Source organism: Callithrix jacchus, chromosome 4 (assembly GCF_049354715.1).
Source record: "Callithrix jacchus isolate 240 chromosome 4, calJac240_pri, whole genome shotgun sequence".
Taxonomy (NCBI): domain Eukaryota; kingdom Metazoa; phylum Chordata; class Mammalia; order Primates; family Cebidae; genus Callithrix; species Callithrix jacchus.
The window spans coordinates 172859202-172881209 of NC_133505.1; the positions used below are offsets into that span (position 1 = coordinate 172859202).

Genomic DNA, 22008 nt, shown 5'->3' on the forward strand with positions numbered 1-22008 from the left:
TGTGTCTGTATTAATCCATTCTCATGCCGCTAGTACAGACATACCCAAGACTAGGTAACTTATAAAGGAAAGAGGTTTCATTGACTCAGTTCCACATGGCTGGAGAGGCCTCACAATCATGGCAGAAGGTGAAGGAAGAGCAGTCATGTCTTCCTTGGTGGCAGGCAAAAAGTGAGAGCTTGTGGAGGGGAACTCCTATTTATAAAACCATCAGATTTCGTGAGACTCATCCACCACCGCAAAAACAATATAGGGGAAACAGCCCTGTGATTCAGTTATCTCCACCTGGCCTGCCCTTGACACGTGGAGATTATTACAGTTCAAGGTGAGATTTGGGTGGGGACACAGAGAAACCATATCTGTCTTTGTAGAATTCTACAGTTTTCAGTAAGTGAGCGTGTGAGTGACATTAACAGAATCAATGGCTGTGGGCTACCTCTGACTCATCACCTGATTGCCCACAACCCCAAAATTTGTAACGCTAAATTCTAGAAAGAGAAATAAAAATTCCAAATGGTAGAAACTCAATTTTGACAGTAAAAATAAAGAGAAATTGAGGATCATCTCTAGAGAAAATTTGTTCTAACAATGTACACAAACCTTCCAAACTGGAGGAAATCTCCCTGAAAATTGTTCTTAACTTTCAAATATATTGCTCTGGGAGATTTTGAAATCCTACAGATATTAACGGTGATCCTTGAAAAAAAAATTAAGAAAAGGAAAGAAAAAAAGATACTACATGTTTTAATGCATCAGCTGGATCCTCCAAGCAGATGCCGTGGTATTTCGGTGTCGGCGTTACTAAAAGTGCTAGAAATCAGTTATTTCATTTGCAGATGGCTGACTCCCGCCCTCCTGAGAGGAGCAGCAGGTGATGCCGGGAAGTATTCTGGCCTCGCTGCAGCTGCCGGGAACCAGGGCTCTGGTCCAGGCTCCGCCTGACTTCAGGCAAAGAACTTAGTGAGCCTGTGCCTGGTTTCCCGGTGTGAAAAAGAGGCAAATAACACCATGTCACAGTAATGAACACATTTAGGAGCCCTCTGAAACTCCGAAACGCTACAGAGAAGGGAAGCTATTACAGTTGCAAGGCAACCTGAGAATGAGGACTGTGTGGGGTGGAGGCAGGGGGACAGACAGTCGTGGAAACATTCCTGGAAGCACTTTTAAATGGGCCCTTGCTATGTGTGAAGAATCCATTTCCTCCTTCCCAGGAACAATAGTTGTCATATTTAAAATGTGTATATGCTGTACACCTTTCTCTGTAAAATGGAGAAGGAATTTTCATCTGGGACACCCATTCGCCTGACCCTGTGGCCCTGGGGGTCTGCGCTGAGTGGGAACAGAAACACCCATCACCTGTTTCCTAAGAAAGTCGTCACAGTGAGTCATTCAGCAAAAACCACCAACAAACACATTGTTAGCAAGTTAGTGCCTGTTACATAGCAAGACATTCCACACAGCCTGTGGGGTAACCGTCTCCCAGGCTCCTGCACAGCCTTCCCAGACGTCACAGTAATTTACACGTAACCTTTAAATTAGATCGACCACCTCTTCTTCTAAGTCTCGGACTGAAGCTGTGCCTATGGTAAGTTCAAAAGTAATGACACATGCTTAATAAAAACAAAGTCGTATCTGTCATTTTGCGTCTGTCAACCCTCATTTCTCTAACTTCTCCAACACTTAGTTTTATTTGACATTTTCAAATATTTGAATCTTGAGTTCATTCTTTACTGTTTTAGTTATCATTGAAAGTTGACGGTAAAGTTCGTCATCTTGATGGGTTTTTGAGAAATAAGAGTTGGTTCAATAAGCTCACTCCAAACACAGTTGAATTTAAACAGAAGGAAGCCTAAGCCTAATTCCTTTTTCCACCCCTTGAATTTTATTTTTTCTTGCAAGAATACCATGCTGTCCAATGAGAGCAACATTAACAAGCTGGGGTGTGTGTGTGTGTGTGTGTGTGCGTGTGTGTGTCTGTGTGTGTGTGTAAGAGTTATTTTATTTCTAGAGATGGATGGCCTTTGCAAAATGTTCACCTTCTGCTCCTTGATGTCAGTAGATTACAAAAGGAGGCCACATGACCATGAAATACGTTCTGCTCTAAGCGGGAGAGAGATCGCGCCTCTCGTCACATCTGGCTTATCCTCTGAGAGGATATGTGACCGGAGAGGCGTGGATTTTGAACTTCTGTGTTTAAGAAATTATGAGGCTGTGCTCCTTCTTCAGTAAAGCCAGCCCTCCCTCCTGCTCAGCCCTGGACCTGGGGAGGGATAAGGTGAGCATGGTGGGACCCTGCGCTCCCACCTCCAGTCCAGGCACATACGTCAGAGCAGTGTTTTCCAAAGCTCAAGTCTGAAACCATCAGTGGCTCATGTCACCAATTCAGTGAGTGTGGCCATTTTTTAATGGACTAGAAGAGAAAATAATGTGATAGATTCTGTGTCATATGGACTAGAATAGAAGAAATTGCATTTCACATAGATCGAGTATAGCTGCATAAGTTTGTTTTCAGATGCAGGCACATACATACACGCTTGATCACGGTTACGTGTACTTCTTACTGTAGGTCAGACAATCAAGCTCCGAAGCCACTGTATTTTAGGAAGGAAAAGTCAACATCTTCCTCCCAGAGAAGCAGATGAGGATAGAGAAAGCAGCAGTCAGGCTCTGGAGTGGAGGTGGGGGGGGCCTCCAGAAATGTTGGAGGTCCCTCCACAGTTCGTGTGGTCTGAGCACCCACGTTTGAAAATAAAGTGAGGATTAAGAGAGGGGACTGCCTGGTGGAGGCTTGGCAGGCCATGTCACCTTAGGCAGAGGGGCAGAGGGGCAGAGGTCTCAGCCCACACCTTCCTTCTCCTGGAGTGGGATGAAGTGGTCCTAGCGATCACGACTCAGAAGGGCACGCGCGGCGCCTGCCAGGGGAGGCCAGCACAAATGCGAGTGGGGGCTGCCTGGCCTGAGACCGGAGCCCCAGGAGCAGGGCCTGGCCGCTTCGTTGCCATGACAGCCTCAGGCGCTTGGCCATCTCCAAACGCTAGGATCCTATTCTTCCTCCCTCCAATGGAAACCACCTGCTCTGCAGGGCCTGGGCATCGTTGCAAGCCCTGAAGCCCACCCCACGGGGAGGGTGTGAGCGGGATGGAAGCCCCTCTCAGCACACACTGGCGGACCCACCTGGCTTACCGACCTGCGCTCATCAGAGGGCAAAGCTCGGCACTGCCCCTTTTCCCGTGACATGAGAGGTTGTTTCAAGAACTAGGAGGGGGCAGAGCGGAAAGACAGTCCTGTTCCCTCGTGACAGCCTAGACCTTCAGAATGAGCCGCAGATTCAACCTGGGCCTCTCACACCTCAATGATGATGGAAGGAGACAAAATTAAGACGAAATAAGCACACTGCGCACCCCAGGGGTGCCTATGAGGTTCCTCCCGCTGCAAGAGGACAAAAAAGCCACCAAAGCAGCCGGGAGCTGCCCGGAGAGGCAGGCATCGCCAGCTCCAGCTCCAGAGGAAGACTCTGTCTTCCCACTCAGAGCCTGCTTCGTCTTTGCACCAAGGATTTGCGTTTTGATCTTTCCGTCACTGAAGAGAGGAAACCGAGATTCTTAAAATACCAACAGGGAAGGAAATCGTTTAAGAAAACCGCATCCTGAGGTCATGTCTGGATAAGCCTGTTTTCCGAATCCATCATATTTTCTTTTAATCCACAATGGAATCCATTTTCAGTGAGTTCGTGGTACCCTTGAAAACTAGCATGCAGATAGTAATCAGAAAACAACCAGTGTTTTAAAATGGGCAAAAGATGGGAAGAGGCATTTTACCAAAGATCTGAGGAGAGCAAGGAGAGAGGGCGCTCAGCTGTGGCTGCCAGCGGGAAAGTGAAAATCAAAAGCACAGCAGAGGAGACAGCAGCCCCGCGGGAACAGCTCAGGCCCAAACGCGCCCCGCCAAGGGTGGCCAGGCCAGGCTGCGGAGCAGCTCAAACTCCCCCACGCTGCTCACCCTATGGTCTCCCTCTGTCTGGGCCTCCTTTTTTTTCTTCTTTTTTTTTTTTTTATGAAACGGAGTCTCGCTCTGTCACCCAGACTGAAGTCTTAACTGCAACCTCCGCAGTCAAACCCCAGAACCACCTGGAAGGAAAAGACAGACCCAGTCTCATATCCCAGAGTTCCTGCTTCAGTCGTTCAAAGCGGGCTCAAGAATCCACTCAAACAAAACCCCAGGTGACTGATGCACTGGTGGGCGTGGGAAAGGGAAGCTGGCAGGGGAGGTTTTGAGAAACCCTCAGGAGTGGGGGTGGGAGGGCTTGCTACTGGAATCCAGTGGGTAGAGGCCAGGGGTGCTGGGGAACAGCCTGTAGTGCACACCCCACCCACCTCATCCACGGAGGAAGACCTGCCTAAATGTCAGTGATGTGGGGCCGAGATGCCCTGGCCAGGAGGATGAGGCTCCGTCTCCTGTGTGAATGCAAAGCCCGCCTGACCTCCCTGGTTGATTTCCCCAGAGAAAAGACACTCCACAAGGCCCATCGGGGTGCACTCTGCACTCGGCATGCAACACCTCCCCACCCGCCTTTGTCACTAGGAAACGTCACCCTCCCTTTGGCTGCCTAGTAGACCCTTGCCTGTTCGGGCTCCTCCCGTTTCCTTCAGGTGTGAACCACTACCGGCCCCTGCCCTCCCATGCACAGAGTGAGGCAGGAACCACACTCCCACGGTGGACCAGCACTGGCCGAGCCTTTTGCAGCTTTCTCCTGGGCATGGGACCCACACCTGCTCATTAAAACCTGTGGCTTGGAATGTGATACCTGAGGAAGTGGCTCAAAACTGTGCTGGCTGCAACCAGTCAGGAATCCCACAGCCCCGGGAGGGTGGCACGGAAACGGGAGTGGCACTTTAAGTGGCTGTTCCTGTGTGTGACTCAGGCCGCGGCTCGTCTCCCCTAGCTCCCACTCGCTTCCCCAGCAGCCTCCCTAGGCTCCCTGTTGACTTGTGAGCAGGTTAACCGTTTTCCAATTACCATTCTCTTTTCTTACCTAAGTTATTTAGAAATTAACGACTGCATTTTGTAGCCGAGAGTCAAATTGGCACAGTCTCCATTACTTAGCGTGCTTGGCACTAGAAACAACTCAATAAATATTTATGGCATAACTGTTACTGTTAAGAAGGAAAGCAGAGAGAATACATTAGACCCGAAGACCAGGCAACCCTGAAACAGCCCATAGAAAGGGAAGATGGCATTCGCCTTCTCAGAGGGCGGCACAGCACCGGGCATGCTCACCGGCAGAAAAGACACCGTCTGCCTCTGTGCTGACACGCTGGCTTTGTGAGCAAAGTGGAGATGAATTTGACGATGGCCTCACCTAAGCTAAAGACTATGTTCCAACGTAAAGTCAGAAAAGAAGTTGAAGTTGGGAACTTCAACTGTGAGTGAAGGATGTGGTGTAGCTTACGCAGCTTTGGGGTTGAAACGAGCCAGCCGATGCTTGTTGAACGAGCACTGTTTAAAACTAATCATTTTAATCAAAAATAACAAAGAACAAAAATGAGTAGGGCAGAGGTTTAATGAGGGCAGTAAAATGAACCCTGAAGAAAAGACACATACTGGGCATGCCAACTCTGAGTCTGTTTGTGTTGCTGTAACAGAAAAGCACAGACAGAGTAATTTATACAGAAGTGAAACTTGTTTCTTCACAGTTCTGGAGGCTGGCAAGTCCAAGGCCAAGGCACCCACATTTGGTGTCTGGTGAGGGCCTTCTTGCTGCGTCCTCATGTGGCAGACGGTGGAAGGGTATGAGAGCAAGTTAGTCACATGCTCTATCAAATGTCTTTTCTAAGGGCCTTGTTCTCACTCATGAGGGATGAACCCTCATCAGCTAATCACCCCCTAAAGGCTCTACCTCCTAATGCTATTATATTGGCAACACCTGAACTTTGAAGGGGACACATTGAAACCCCAGCACCAACTAATTTGAACAAATTCTTTCTTTCAATTTCTCAAAAGCCAAGCTGAGTCTTCTAATCATAAGAAAGGCACATTTAGAAAATTCTAAACATTTCGTACAGGAGCAGATGCACACAGAGATCCTTTAAAAGGTGAACTTGCCTTCTTTTAGAATACTGCTCCTCGAAATGCAGTCTGCAGGAAGGACAGAATTGGCAGTAAGGCCTTAGACACTTGTATGGCAAGTTGAACAAAACATTTTTTTGTCTTGTCCTACCTAAGATAGAAAACACTGGCTTGTATTTTGTAGGTCGTTGTAAATTTCATTGAGATTGAAAATAAAAATTTTAATCCTTTGCAGTGGATAATTTGGGAAACAAATAAAGTAATGGGTGGATCCATGGAAGTAACAGTTTGTGGAAAATTGATTTGCTTGTGTTTTACTTGTAGCCTAACAATCTTCAGAGGAAAAATATCAAATGAAGGTATAGCGACTGGAGCCAAGCTCAGTGTGGCAGAGTGGACTGGTGGTTTACTATGTTCTGTTGCTTCTCTCCCCTGGATCCATCCCTACCAGGAAAATTAAGAACCTCCCAGAAGATTGAGTCAAAGGCCATGGGAACAACAGCCTGGGAGGAGAAGGAGCAGGAGCTGCTCAGGGAATGCTCCCATTTCCCAGCAGCCCCAGCATCCCCTGCCCGCTAAGGTGTTGGACATGCTACCGCCTGGTGACTGACCTGAATCTGTTCCCAGGGAATGTGCGCTGCCCATGTCAGGCTGTTGCTCAGCTGTTGTGTATTGAGACGGTGGCCGGAAGACAGTCATCGCTACTTCATTATCTAATGGTTGGTTTAACCTGTAGGTCTCTGCATCGAGAGGCGTCACACCCAGACCTGGTTTAAAGATTATCCCAGGGTCTGAGACTTGAATAGGGCTTCTGGGGTGTTTCTCCTGGGAAAGAACTAGTGCATTTTGCATGTGGAAAGAAGTGGGGCAAATATTCATGATAGGGAGAGGAAACTACAGCAGATGGCTTTGCTCATTCAAAACATTCTCTGTCCACCACTACCAAGCTCGTCCCACAGGGCAATTTCACTTCCCATGGACTGGTGTGGACTGGGTGACAGGGCAGCATGCTCCCAGCAGGACTGCATGAGCGTGACATAGTTTCACCATAGCCCTTTTCCCCCCTGCCCTAGGAATGTGTCGGGGATGAGGGTGCACCTTTAGCCTGAATCCCCATGTGACATGGCCATGAAGAAGGGGCACGCCTGGGCTGCTGCTGATGTGATTGTGAGCTGATGAGGTCTGGGACTGCTGCTACTCCAGCACAGCAGAGGAAGCTGACACACTAACCCACGGGAATGGAGGTCGAGTTCCTGTTGGTGTTTGCCTCATGTATTCACGCCGAACTTCCTTAAAATCCAGGGTAGCATTTGAGAAGGCCAAGGCTGTGATAGGGTTTCACTAATATCGTGATGAAGGAAGAAAAGAACCTGAAAGCCTCTGTGCACTGAAGCCTGTGAGGGTGGGAGCCTGAGGCTTGTCCCAGAAACAGAAGGCGAGGCCCCCCATCTGCATTCCCACAGGCGCTGTGCCAGGTGCTGGGACCCGAAGGCAAGGAAGGGGTCAGACAGTCAGAGGCCAGCGACATTGTTATTGACGAAAGTGGTGGAAGTTTGTGAGGCAAAAGGAGTTTACTTATATATCTTCAGAAACGCTGTCTTCACTGACCTTCCTCTTAGAACGCCCTTAGGGCAACTTCACCAACACTCAAAGAGCCTCAAAACATGTTTCTCCCCCAGGAATCAAACCAGCTCTGTGCTCCCAGCTCTCCCTGACCGTGACCTCCCAGTGTTAGGAACACAGGTCTGTCTCCTCCACCCAAGTATGAACTCCAGGAAGCTGAGGACGTGTCTGTGCTCAGCTCAGCCTCTGGTACACGTGAGGTTTCCACATGTTTGTTCTGTGTCCATGCCACAGTCAGGCACACAAGAGAAGTGCTTGGCATTGATCCCCGACTTCAAGGGTCTTATCATTGAAAAGAGTTGATGAACCAGCAGAGGTGGTTAAAAATTAAGTCTGAATTGTGTGGTAGGACTAGAGCAGGAAGTAAGGAAAGCGTGGCTGCTGCTATCCTAACATCCCTGGAGCACGCTCAAGGTACCACACAGATCAAGGATGGCGAAGGTTCACTAGGTAGAGTGAGACTTGAGCTGGACCCTGGAGGCATTGGGTGGGAGAAGGAGAAAGGAAAGAGCTACTTGGGCAGGGAATGACATGAGCAAACCCAAGGAGGAAGAAAAGGGTGTGATGTTTTTTGGGATGAAAGGCCACAAGACCTGCCCTGCAGGAAAGGTTTGCATTGGGAAGACGGGGCATGGAGGCAGCATGAAGCCAGGGAAGGGAAGGAATGGAAGTCGGGCAGGGAGGGGTATCTGGAGAAGGAAATGGAGTGCCACTATTGCAGCCTTCTGAGCCAGGCCCAGAAACACCTCCTCCTTACACGCCACACACAATCTCCAGTTCTTAGCGTGCAGCCAGGTGCCAGAGCCTGGGGAAGCCTAGTGGCTTTCTCCAGGGACCAAGCGACAAGTAGTCCTTAGGAGCCAGATGTAGCCAGTGCGGTCCAGGAGTGCCTCACTGCCATCAGTGGAAGCACAAATGCTACTTTACTCGGCCTCTCAGGGTCCCCCGTGTCGCTGGGCCTAAAGCCTCCAATGCTTGACATTAGCTAGGAAAATGTCCTGTGGGCACTTTTGGTAGCAACAGTGCCTCGGTTCCGTAAATGAAAGTCTCCAGTCCAGCCTCGGCTACATAGCAAGACCCCCATCTCTAAAAACAATACAATAATAAAGTAATAGCCAGATGTGGTGGTCCACACTCGAAGAATCACTCGAGCCCACCAGTTTGAGGTTGCAGTGAACTGTGATCACACCACTGCACTTGAGTCTGGGCAACAGAACAAGACTTTGTTTCTAAAAGATAAGAAAGAAATAAATAGTTCACTCTGGATGACCTTCCCGGCAGGAGGGGTTGAGGGTGAGAATTTGAACATGTATCTGAATGTGAACACATATCCGCATGTGAACACGTGTCTGAATGTGAACGTGTATCCGCATGTGAACACGTGTCTGAATGTGAACACGTATCCGCATGTGAACACGTATCCGCATGTGAACACGTGTCTGAATGTGAACACGTATCTGCATGTGAACACATATCCGCATGTGAACACGTGTCTGAATGTGAACACGTATCCGCATGTGATCGTGTATCCGAATGTGAACGTGTGTCCAAATGTGAACATATATCCGAATGTGAACATGTATCTCAATGTGAACATGTGTCTCAATTTGAACATGTATCCGAATGTGAACATGTATCTCAATGTGAACATGTATCTCAATTTGAACACGTATCTGATTGCTCACTCCTGTATCACCACAAAAACATTTAATAATAGTGCACTGTCCTTTAATAAAGTAGATGGTCTGGTCCCTGAAGGAAGCTTTGAGGACAAGCTTTAGGGCCAGAAGGACCCATGTTTCTAGGGTGCTTTTCCAGCCGTCAGGATGGATTTGAGGGGCCACCTGGAGGCTTTGCTTGGTCCCCCCAGTGAACATAGAATGAAGTCTTTGAAGATGGGCCTCTGGCCAGGGAGCAGGAGGAAGTCAACTTCCTGAGACTGACTCCATTCCTGACAAGAGGCTCCTGCCAGGATGATAAGAGCCCCTGAAGTTCACATGGATAAAAAGTAGAAGGAGAGGATTCCTCCTCCATGCATCTGGCTCTGGTGGGAATGCCCTGCCCGCCTTAGACTTCAACTGCCTAATTTTTAGAAGGCATCAGAAAGCTCTTAACTGCCTGAGGGGGGGAAGTTCCAGTTACATCTCGGGATCCTCTGGCTACACACTCTGAGGTGCTTCTCCCATCCAGCCTGGCCTACCTGGCTCCATTCTGTTCAGTTATGAAGCAGTGTCCTAGAGAAGCATCAACACCACAGAAAGCCAGAAGCAGCTTCCTCCATTCACCTACGGGGCAGTGACGCTTCTCGGGAACCCCCTCCTTCCCTGTTACAGGTGAATGTGGAGTTTCCCTGGAGCCTAGGTGCCAAGGTCTCTCCTCTGTAAATGATGAGCAGGTAAGCAAAATAGGCACGGGTTTCAGGTTGCTGGCGTGGACGATATGTCAAAGTGACTCTTAATGAAGCTCCAGGTGGCGGGGAGGGGCTGGACGTAAAGTGCTGGACCAGCTTCTGACCCTGGCCACACCTGGACACCACCTGGGAAATTCCGACCTGCCCCCAGGCCACCAGGAGACTCTGACTCACTGGGCACTGGCTCTGTTGGTTGGTTTGTTGACTACTCAGGGACAGCCAGAACTGAGGACGCGTTATTCCAACACGGAGTAGCTGCTCACTCAGCTGGAAAGGAAAAAAATATGTTTAGTAGTATCACAATTTAAAAGTCATTTTACTAACTCAAAAAACTTCACATGATCTTTAAGCGTATTTAAGACTAATAATTTTCGTTGTTTCTTAACTCTTTTCCATGAAAATTGGAACCGTATGCCACCCCGCCCAACATCGTTAGATTTTTTTGGGGGGGTGGGGGATGAGGGGGCAAAACAGAAACGAACGAATATCCAACCTGCCAAAAACTGTGTTTGCTTTCCGCCAGTGCTGTTACATGTTCCTGCGCTTCTAATTTCCCTTTAAATTCCCTGGAGAGATCACAGAGCGGCGTGCCAGGGCCCTTCCTGGGCCAGCGCAGGTGGTGCCCAAGTGGCCCAGCCGGGAGGGAGAAGCTGTGCTCGGGGAGTCCGGGCTCCACCTCAGTCCCCTGTGCCCGCCCCGCCCTCTCCACTGCCTGGGACAGTCTGGGTTCTCACCTGCCCTAGGACCGCTCACCCCAGCTCCCACCTTGACTCTCCCGGGCCCCGCCTCCCTCCCGGGGCCGCGTGGCGCCCACCCGTGCTCTACCACCTATCTCCGCTCAGGGCGCAGCTGCCTGTTGACCTGGGGTCCCGGTTGGTGTGGACGCCACAGTCCCCGCATGTCCAGTCTGGGAACTCACTGTGGGCTCCGTGCCTCTAACCAGTGGTCACAACACCAGCCGCAGCCTGGCAACCTACGTGAGCCGTCCCCGCTGCCCAACCTCCCCCCACTTGGCCTCCGTGCACTCAGCCTCCCCCCACTTGGCCTCCGTGCACTCAGCCTCCCCAAACCCAGCCTCTCCACGCTCAGCTTCCATGTTCTCAACCGCTGTGCCTTCTGCCTTCCTGCACTCAGCCTCTGTCTTCTCAGCCTCTCTGCTCTCAACTTCCCCAAGCTCAGTCTTACTGAACCCAGCCTCTTTCTCCACACTGCACTCAGCCTCCCCGAGCTTAGCCTCCCCTCTCCCAGCCTCCCTGAGCTCAGCCTCCATGTTCTCAGCCTCTCTGCTCTCAGCCTTCCCAAGCTCAGTCTTACTGAGCCCAGCCTCTTTCTCCACACTGCACTCAGCCTCCCTGAGCTCAGCCTCCCCTCACCCAGCCTCCCTGAGCTCAGCCTCCCCCAGCTCAGCCTCTCTGCTCTCAGCCTCCCCTGGGAAGCAAGCATTCCTTCTTCCTCATTACAAGGTGGAAGGGCCGCTGGGAGACAGCCTTTCTGCGTTTTTGTATTCAGTGGCTCACAAAGACCCACTTGCCACCTGGCCACAGCAGGAAAAACAATTGAGGTTACTTCCTATTTCTCTTCATTCATCCACCCCACTGTGGAGTCAGCTACGCTGCTCTGCCCTGACAGAGTGGGCCTCACCCCCTTGGCTTTCAGAGGCTGAGCCAGGACCAAGAGCTGACCTAACAGGAAGAAAAATGAAACCGTCTTGAAGGGAATTTCCTTACCGATGACTAAACAGTTTCTCCTCTCCTCTCCTGCCCCACCGCGAGAGACGACGTGTCGGCAAGAGACTGAGGCTAGAGACTCGAGCCCTGGTTCCTGGACCTCCTGATCCCTGATGGTGGCCGAGTCCACGAACCTTTCCGGCCCTCCGTGCTCTCATCTGCAAAACAGCAGCTGCCTCATAAGCGTGTCAAGGAAGTTAAAAGCGTCGCTATCTGCACAGTGTTTGGAAGTAAAGTCTAGCAGATACTAAATACTTTACAATTATTAGTCGTTATTGTCATAATTGTCACCTCTCATATGCTCAGCAGAAAATGTTTTAAGACAGCGATAAACAATTTATCAAAGAAGAAATACAGGCTGGGCGCGGTGGCTCATGCCTATAATCCCAACACTCTGGGAGGCTGAGGCGGGTGGATCACCTGAAGTCAGGAGTTCAAGACGAGCCTGGCCAATATGATGAAACCCATCTATCTCTACTAAATATACAAAAAACATCCCAGCTACTGAGGCAGGAGAATCATTTGAACCTGGGAGGCAGAGGTTGCAGGGAGCTGAGATCACGCCGCTGCACTCCAGCCTGGAGGACAAAAGTGAAACTCTGTCTCAAAAATGAAAGAAATAAAGAAATATAAACGGCCACCACATGAAAATAAATACAAAGTTCAACCTCACTATGAGTCAAAGGCATCTAATAAGATGTCTTTTATTTTTCACCTATCAAATTAACATTAAAAAATATACCAAGTATCTCTGTGGGGGGCAGTAGAAAGGACATTCTCCGACACCACTTTGGAGGATACACTGGTAAAACCTTTGCAGAAGACAAGTCATCAAAAACCGTTCAATATATTCATAGTCTTGGAGTTCCATTTCCAGAAGTTTATCCCGAGAAAAATCAGAGCTGTCCATGAAGGTATCCGAACGTCTGTGTTGACTGAAGGGTTGCTTATAATACATAACACAGAAGTACCAGCGGGCGTGGCTGTGCACTCTGCCTTCCCGCACTTCCCACTTCCAACAATGCGGGAGATCTAAACAGTTGTTTAGAGAATGTGTTCAATAAATTATGGTAATAATGGTGTACTATTCAGCCGATGGAAACATGGGGTAGAAGAGTATTTAATAATGTGAGACAAACCTCATGTTAATTTCTAATAGCACTCTTTATAGATGCAAATAGACTAACAGGCAAATGCAGAAAGATGACAAAAGAGGTTGTACCTGGAGAGTACAATCATGAACTGTTTTTATTTTCTAATTTGTCCATCTAGATATTTCTCCAGATTTTTTACAAGCAAGGAAAAAAATAGTTACGAAGAAGGCAAAAGTCTATTATTCAACTTTGTTATTTATAAGGAACAATTGCTTAAAGTTAACAGTGTCCCATAAATGCCAAATCTGGTGGAAAATGTCCCAGAATCACCCTGGTGCTCGTCCTTTGTGCTATACCATTGTCAAGTGCCTCAGTCTCTTAAAGAACAAGTGTTTTGTCTTCTCAACCTGGTATTATCATGGGTAGCAGAACAATGAGACAAAAACCGTGAAAATTCTGTGACACTGTCACCCATTAACCCAACACTCGGCAGCGTTATCATTAATAACAGAAACTCTTGCTCCGTTGAGAAAATTGATGTGTTCTTTCTGAAGGCAGCAGAGTCTTCTCCATCACTGGCCGGCTTTGCTTGGACGCACAGCTGACTTCTTCATTCCTCTGGATGAAGATGGTACAGTAAGTGACCAATGTGACGTTGAACTAGAGAATTTCTCTTAACAAAAACAACTTATTGGCCGGGCGCTGTGGCTCACACCTGTAATCCCAGTATTTTGGGAGGCCAAGGAGGGTGGATCACCTGAGGTCAGGAGTTTGAGACTGGCCTGGGCAACATGGTGAAACCCCGTCTCAACTAAAAATACAAAAAAAAAAAAAAGTTGAGCATGGTGGCTCACACCTGTAATCCCAGTATTTTGGGAGGCCAAGGAGGGTGGATCACCTGAGGTCAGGAGTTTGAGACTGGCCTGGGCAACATGGTGAAACCCCGTCTCAACTAAAAATACAAAAAAAAAAAAAAAGTTGAGCATGGTGGCTCACACCTGTAATCCCAGTATTTTGGGAGGCCAAGGCGGGCAGATCACCTGAGGTCAGGAGTTTGAGACTGACCTGGGCAACATGGTGAAACCCCGTCTCAACTGAAAATGCCAAAAAAAAAAAGTTGAGCATGGTGGCACACACCTGTAATCCCAGCTACTCGGGAGGCTGAGGCAGGAGAATCACTCAAACCCAGGAGGTGGAGGTCGCAGCGAGCCGAGATCATGCCACTGTACTTCAGACTGGGCGACAGAGAGACTCTGTCTCAAAAAGAAATTACTTTCTGTATTTAATTGCCTTTTTAAAAACGTTTCAAGTGCCCGTTGAGCTACCACTGACAAAGTGTAGCAACCTTGCTGGCAAACGCATGGCTGCGTGGGCTGTGCTCCTCCCCTTACTGGAGGGGCTTTTGCAGAGGTAGGAGCTGGCCCCTGGTGCGGTTCCATTTACCAAACCCGACTGCGGTGGGTACTAGAGCGTGGGCTCCTTAAGTGTAAATATTCGCTCTGCCACTTGACAATCATGCAGCCTTGGCAAGTCATCCTTGGACTTCAGTTTTCTCCTCCTTGAAAATGCCCAGCCCATAGCATGGGGTCCTACAAGACTCTTCATGATCTCCCCCACTCCCCTGGTATCTCATCCAGGGCCCAGCTCTGGGCTCAGTCCTCCTCAGCCGCTCAAACTTCCTTGTGGCTCGGTCCTGCCGTGCAGGTGATCCCCGCTGCCTAGACCCCTGTCCCCAGGATTCGAAGGGCCAGCCCTCCGCCTTCTTCAAGTCTTTGCTCAGACTCACCTACCCCATAACACCTTCCGGGAGTCCTAAGGCTGCAGGCTGCCTCCGCCACCCCGTTCCTGCACCTACTATCTCGCTCTACTTTTCTTTTTCCATCGTGCATGTCGTCTTCTCAATCACCACACAATTCCCTGTTATTTATTATTCACTCTCTCCACCACTAGAGTGTAAGCCCGTGAGGACGTTCTGCTTCATGCTGCATCCAAGCTCTCTGGTGGCTCCTGGCACCTATCAGGCACATGGTCCACGGATGACAACGGCTGCCATGTGGTGTAGTGCACAGCAGCCAGTGCAGGCGTGTCGGGCTGTACTGGCGGGCAGCACACGCCCCACCCTTCTCTGGCCACGGATCTTCATCTCCCTTTGGAGTACCATTCCCCAACCCACCATGAGGTCCTGGGAAGACTTCTCCTGAAATCTGCAGCCTGAAGAAAGTGGCCTAAATGCAGAGCACAGCCACAGATCCGTCCACGGCCCTGAGAATCCGCATTAGCTCCTGTGGACTGGAGGCCCAGGCTGCCTTGGTTCTTCAGTTTTTCCTTCCACTCCTTTTCGAGCCCATAGACTTCTAATCACTTTCTTTTTTAACCCATTAACCCAACACACGGCACATGTGTGTTTTTTAATCACATTGAAGCAGAGCTGGCTTCTATTTGAGCTTAAGGGAGAAGAATTTGCCTCTACCCTCTTAGGTTCGGTCACGGGTGTCTGTGAGTTAAACTGACAACAAACAGATTAACAAGAGAGAATCGTACAAATGTTTGTATGAAAAGTCAGGTGTACTCACGGGAGCACTTGGGGGCGGGGGGTAGAATTAGGGGTCTGTAAGGGAAAGACAGTAGGGAGAAAGGATAACTCTGGAAAGCACATTACTTTTTGGAAAGATAAATAGGCCCTCGGGAGAATAGACAGGAGGTATGACAGTCTCGTGACAATGTCTTTCTGGATGGGAGGCCAACTTCTCTTCTCTTAAAAAAGATGAGGGCTTCTCCTGGGAGGAGATTTTCAATAATCGAGTTCTTTTGGGAAGCTCCTCTTTTAGGCAGATAAGAGATTTCAGGAACTCAAACGTCTTCAGCTCAAGAGTTACAATAATTCTTAATCAAAGTGGTATATTTTGAGGTAGCATTTCCTGATCCCCTTCACTAGGAACCAAAGAATCCTAAAAATAGATTTTGCTTTCTCAATTTCTCTATTTAAATGGTTTTGTGGACAGTGAAATCAAGGTTAGAAAGACATATTTTTAAAAAAAAATTGATAACTGGACTAAACCCTATATGTGTTCATGTACCGTTCCTGCCCAAATCACTCCCAAATCGTCACTTTCACAAACTGAAAAACTGCACAGTGTTATCACACCCTGCAAACTGTAGAAGCTGTCAAGTCACAACCAAAGCTGCAGATGAATCCTACTGGCAGTCGTGACATACGTGTTAGTTACCAGCAGAATCTGATACTGAAAAAACAGTGTTTAAAAATCCCCTCATCCTTCCCGGCACCCGTGGCCTCTAACTTTCCTGGAGACTCTATTAGCAGAGAGGACGTCGATCCTTTACCCGTTTCTGGGTGCTCCTGGTGCGGTCTGTAGAACGGATGTTTGCATTACCCGTTTTCTGGCTGCTACATCAATTGTTTACCCGTTTCTGGGTGCTCCTGGTGCGGTCTGTAGAATCGATGTTTGCGTTACCAGTTTTCTGGCTGCTATGTTGAGACGTCGTCAGATTATGAATGTACGTGGCTGTGTAATACTTTAGGCAAAGATGGATATAAAAGGTGCGAGAAGAGTAAGTAAGGCAAGCTTTTCTAGTATAAACTGGAGCACTAAACTCTAAGGGGAATGGAGAATCCCATCCCATTTAAAACTCTAACAAGAGGGACAGTTTGAATGGATATGGAGAAAACTGAGGGGGTCACCAGTATCCTGTTCCATTTCTGATTCACCCGAAGCCTTTACTTAGTCTTCCCACCTGCTTTTAGGTTTCTCCAAGTGCCAAGGAAGTAGAGCGTAAGTCCCCTTTCATGGGACCTGTGTCCATCATTTCTGACAAATCGACTAAACGAGATGAGTTGCTCGTTTAGCGAAACACATGCTCACTTGCTCTTTGGTGCAAGAGGTATTTGTGTGCATTTGCAATGTGCAAGCAGGTGCACCCGGAGCGTGCAGGTAAATGAAGGTCCTCGCTTCCAGCTGCTGGGAGGACGAGCTCTGAGAGGAGAGGAGAGGTGAACACAAAAGCGGCCACACCCAGGGCAGAGCAGGGTCAGCATCAGAGGAGAGTTAGAAAGTTAGGGCATTTAGGTTGATTCCATGTCAACCTAGATGACCATCAGTGACAGACTGGATAAAGAAAATGCAGTACATACACACCCTGGAGTACTATGTAGCCATAAACAATGAGATGGTGGCATTCGTGGGAACATGGATGAAGCTGGAGAGTATTATCCTTAGCAAAATAACACAGGAACAGAAAAACCAAATACTGCCTGTTCTCACTTCTAAGTGGGAGATAAATGATAAGAACTCATGACCACAAAGAAGGAAACAACAGACCCTGGGGTCTACTTGAGGGAGAGAGTGGGAGGAGGGAGAGGAGCAGAAAAAATAACCACTGCGTACTGGACTCTATGCGTGGGTAATGAAACAATCTGTAAAACAGACGCTTGGAACATGAGTTTATGTATATAACAAACGTGCACATGTACCCCTGAACCTAAGACAAAAGTTAAAAAAAAAAAAAGGCCGGGCGCGGTGGCTCACGCCTGTAATCCCAGCACTTTGGGAGGCCAAGGCGGGTGGATCACGAGGTCAAGAGATCGAGACCATCCTGGTCAACAAGGTGAAACCCCGTCTCTACTAAAAATACAAAAATTAGCTGGGCATGGTGGTGCGTGCCTGTAATCCCAGCTACTCGGGAGGCTGAGGCAGGAGAATTGCCTGAACTCAGGAGGCGGAGGTTGCGGTGAGCCGGGATCGCGCCATTGCACTCCAGCCTGGGTAACAAGAGCAAAACTCCATCTCAAAAAAAATAATAAAAAATTAAAAAAAAGAAAGGGTGGGTCTTCTGAGCAAGGAACAGTCCTCACCAGGAGGTGATATTTGAGCTTTAATGTCCAGCAATGCCTTCCACAGGCAGAAGCCAAGGGCCAGGCACAGAGGCGGTTAATTCTCTAAAACAAAAGCACACACAGGGAGGGCGGTGGCTGCTGTGGAGATAGCTGGAGAGGACAAGGACTGAAAGAGGAGGGTGTGGCCACCTGGTGGGCCCCGGCCCTGGCCCTGTGCCGGGGCCTGGACAGTCCCCCTCCACTCTACCGCCTTTTCTTTGCAGTCTCCAAGACCGGCAGCATTTTAAAGCATGAGTCAAATAGAGATAAACGTGTGCGTCAACGAATTCATAAGAGTAAAAAGGGCCAAACAAGGATCTCAAATCGTAATTGAAGGAAAACAGTCAATAATTGACTCCTCTCCTCTCCCAAAGCAATGCAACATTTAGCTAAGAGCTAAGCCAAGCTGTCTCATCCTGAGAGTTACTCACCAATTACATTCTGAACCACATCAGTGTTCAAATCTGAACTGATACCTGATTTCAAGCACATAATGCATGAAGTACTTTTGCTTAAATCTCATTTCCTTGCTCGCTTAAACCCAGAAAAGGGAAGACAACTGGAAATTAATCATGTCTGCCAAGATTGCAGTGATCACAGGTAGTTTTCCCATTTCACCTTCTCCTAATTGGCCTTTTACTTTTTCAATTTTACTATTGTATAGTCATGAGATTTTGTTTTGTTTTTGAGGGAGTCTTGCTCTGTTGCCCAGGCTGGAGTGCAGTGGTGCAATCTGCTGACCGCAACCTCCTCCTCCAGGGTTCAAGTGATTTGCCTGCCTCAGCCTCCAGAGTAGCTGGGACTACAGGTGTGTGCCACTACGCCTGGCTAATTTTTGTATTTTTAGTAGAGACAGGGTTTCACCAGGTTGGCCACGCTCATCTTGAACTCCTGATCTCAAGTGATCCACCCATCTTGGCCTCCCAAAGTGCCGGGATAACCGGCCGGAGTCACCATGTCCAGCCACGAGATGTTCTTTTTAAAAGGACGTCAGTGATCTAGTATTTTTATGTATTGCAAATTATAAAATAAAATTTGTACTTGATTATAAGTTTTTGCAACATATTAAATTTTATGAGAATAGAAAAACCAAAAGAATAATGTTCTATAGTCAAATAGTCAGATTATTTGATATACAACTAAAATGGCCTTCCCGAGACATCTGAGGGCCTCGTGGAAGCTGTGTGAGAGGCGTTTTTAAGTTTCTTCCTGTGCGTTCATCTTCACGGCAGATTGGGGATGGGGAGCAGCACAGGTTTGGACCTTGCCCCAGCTTCATTTTCTGTTGTGGCTTTTGTTATTTTTAAGACATTCTTTGACCAAGAAGCATCAATTCTCACTTTGGATTTATTGTGCCCTGAAAGGTTTCTTATTTATTTAGGATGAGCTGAAAGAGGCCACCAGCAGAGGACACCCAAGAAGTCCTCGCAGCTGGTAGAGGACACGAGGAGACAAAAAAGGGGAAAATGCCGTCCACCCAGCACTGCTAAATCTGTGAAATAACTAGGTGTTTTTCCCAAAATGAAATTAAAATTGTCGGCCGGGTGCAGTGGCTCGTGCCTATAATCCCAGCACTTTGGGAGGATGAGGAGGGCAGATCACGAGGTCAGGAGTTCAAGAGCACCCTGGTCAACATGGTAAAATCCCATCTTTACTAAAAACACAAAAATTAGCAGGGTATGGTGGTGGGTGCCTGTAATCCCAGCTACTCAAGAGGCTGAAGGAGGAGAATTGCTTGAACCTGGGAGGCAGAGGTTGCAGTGAGCCGAGATAGTGCCACTGCTCTCTAGCCTAGGTGACAGAGCAAGACTCTGTCTCAAAAAAAAAAAAAAAAAAAAAACAGAAAAAGAAAGAAAGAAATTAAAATTGACATGGGAGAAGAATCTTAGTGACCAGAATGTTTCTGAGAGATTCAGACTCAGTGGCTCCGTGGCTACTGTACCTGGGTAGCTCAGGTATCCCTGAGCCAACAGTGTCTCCTGGTGCAGCAGAGCCGGCAGGGGCAATGTGGGAGGCGGAGTCTTCCTCACCGCAAGAGAGAAGGGAGGAAGACACACACCCGCAGTCGCTGGGAAAATCACACCCCAAGTGGTCTCCGACAGCCTGCCCCTGACAGTTTGTCTTCAGGAGCAGCCGACAAGTCCTACCAGGGGTGGGAGCTTCACAGCCAACAGCCGCAATTGCCTGAGCCCCTGTGCTGGTGACAGGCAGGCAGGCCCCTTTGAGGCACATAGGCAAGTCTTTTTTCTAATAGCAGCTGAATATATATATATATGAGGCAGGGTCTTGTTTTGTCTCCCAGGATGGAGTGCAATAGTGTGATCATGGCTTACTGCAGCCTCAACTTCCTGGGCTCAAGCAACCCTCCGACCTCAGCCCCCCGAGTAGCTGGGATTACAGGTGTACACCACACCCAGCTAATTAATTTTTTTTTTTTTTTTTTTTAGAGATGGGGTCTTGCTATGTTGCCTAGGCTGATCTCAAACTCCTGGACTCAAGCAATCCTCCCACGTTGGCCTCCCAAAGTGCTGGGATTACAGGCATGAGCCTTTGTGTCCGGCCAAAGTAAAAGTTTGTTGAAAAAACATAATTTTATTAGTCCTCAGGCTTTTTAAATTGCAAAATGCATAGTACAGAATCATGACAAGTGAGGAAAATAGTAAATCTAAGGCTGAAAGAAAAACGTTAGAAGAACTCACTTCAGGTTGACTTGGCCATCTTAGTAAGTGACAGAGCAGCAGCACCATCATCTTGAACAAACACCACCTTTAAGTTCCAGCTCCCTCTCTAGCCTCTTGCATTTCAATGAAATCACTTATCTTCTAACTACAAGCAGCCAGAAAGAGCAGACAGTAAAACACAGATAGGACAGCTCAGGCACGGGGCGGGGGGGCGGTGTCTCCTAGACAAACTTCACCCTCACACAATGGGCCCCAGCACATTCCTTTACCTTCAGGTGCACTAAGACAGGAAAGCTGAAAGCGGACTCTGGCCAGTATGCCTGCAGCTGCAGAAAGATTTATGGGAACAGACACACAACTCTCCCTCTCAGATAAGCAAACAAAGAGACACAGAAGCAGTCCAAGCCTCTGATAAACTCTCCTGCCCTGAATCCTTAAAAACTCTTAGTCTGTAAGAGAAAGTGCCTCTGACGTCACTCAGTCAGAAACCCCTCTCAGGTTTATTCTCTAAAATAAACCTGCCTTTGACTGTCGAGCCACTGTTCTTGTTTCCTTCCTCTTTCCTTAATTCTTACAGCAAGGAGAACCTTGGAGCATTGGGACTTTTCACTCTGCCTTTATATGTGTTCTATCTGTGGCCACAGTGAGCACATGTAATTTTGTCATTTAAAAAATCGGATAGAAAAAGCTTTGAGTTAAAATTGTTCTACTCTGTGAGGCCTGAGGTCGGTTGCATAAGTCAGAATTTTCCATGTCCTTCTATCAGGTCTGCAGTAGCAGGAGAGAGAGAGAGAGAGAGAGAGAGAGAGAGAGAGAGAGAGAGAGAGAGAGAGAGAGAGAGAATGAGTGTGTGTGTGTTAGGGTGGGAGGAACAGCTTGAAATCAGCTAAATATGAGATAGCTCTAGGTCCTTCCAACACTACTGGTAAACAAGCACATGCCATGACTACACAGCCAGCCTGTTGGAAATGTGTAGTTCCTAGTCTAATGATATTAAAGAACCAGTCTTCAGGATGAATTCCCTTTAAGCCTCGTCAAAGTCATCTAGGTGTGCACCAGTCTACCATCCTGGGTGCATTACCCATCTGCCAGGTGTCCTGAGAGGGGGATTTATAATTTAGAATATTATGGAATACTTAGTACTTGAAACTTTTCTCTCTCCATTTGCTGAACAAATCAACAATGCTAACAAGCTGTGTGTACCAGAGTCAGCTAGCAATGCTCTGTAAACAATAGCAGGCTCTTTAGTCCCAGCTGGTGGAACAAGTCTTTCATTCTCTGCAATCCCATCTGGGATGTTATTGCTTCTATTATAGTTAAAGAAATCCATGCATTGCAGAACTGTTAAGAATCTGAAACACTGGTCTGTAGAACTAAAGAGTGAATCAGGATGTTTCTATCAATCCAGTCAACGTGAAGCCATCTAAGTACCTGGGGCATTTCTGCCAGCAAGCCCCGCACAGTCCCAGCAAACCACACAGGATGCTCCCGTTTATGCATCCCATGAATATGGTCC

The 22008-nt window shown here is 48.1% G+C and overlaps 1 long non-coding RNA gene across 2 annotated transcripts; it reads right to left on the reverse strand.

Moving 5' to 3' along the window:
• Positions 1-9381: 9381 nt before the first annotated feature.
• On the reverse strand, positions 9382-20805 carry LOC103792720 (uncharacterized). Of its 2 annotated transcripts, XR_013534678.1 has the most exons (4): positions 20762-20805; positions 20511-20637; positions 11827-11984; positions 9382-10366 (listed from the first exon to the last, which is right to left on the reverse strand). It is a non-coding gene; the product is annotated as an uncharacterized LOC103792720 (long non-coding RNA). The 2 variants fall into 2 exon arrangements; XR_008480919.2 differs by having other exon boundaries at positions 20511-20805.
• Between the last annotated feature and the right edge of the window lie 1203 nt (positions 20806-22008).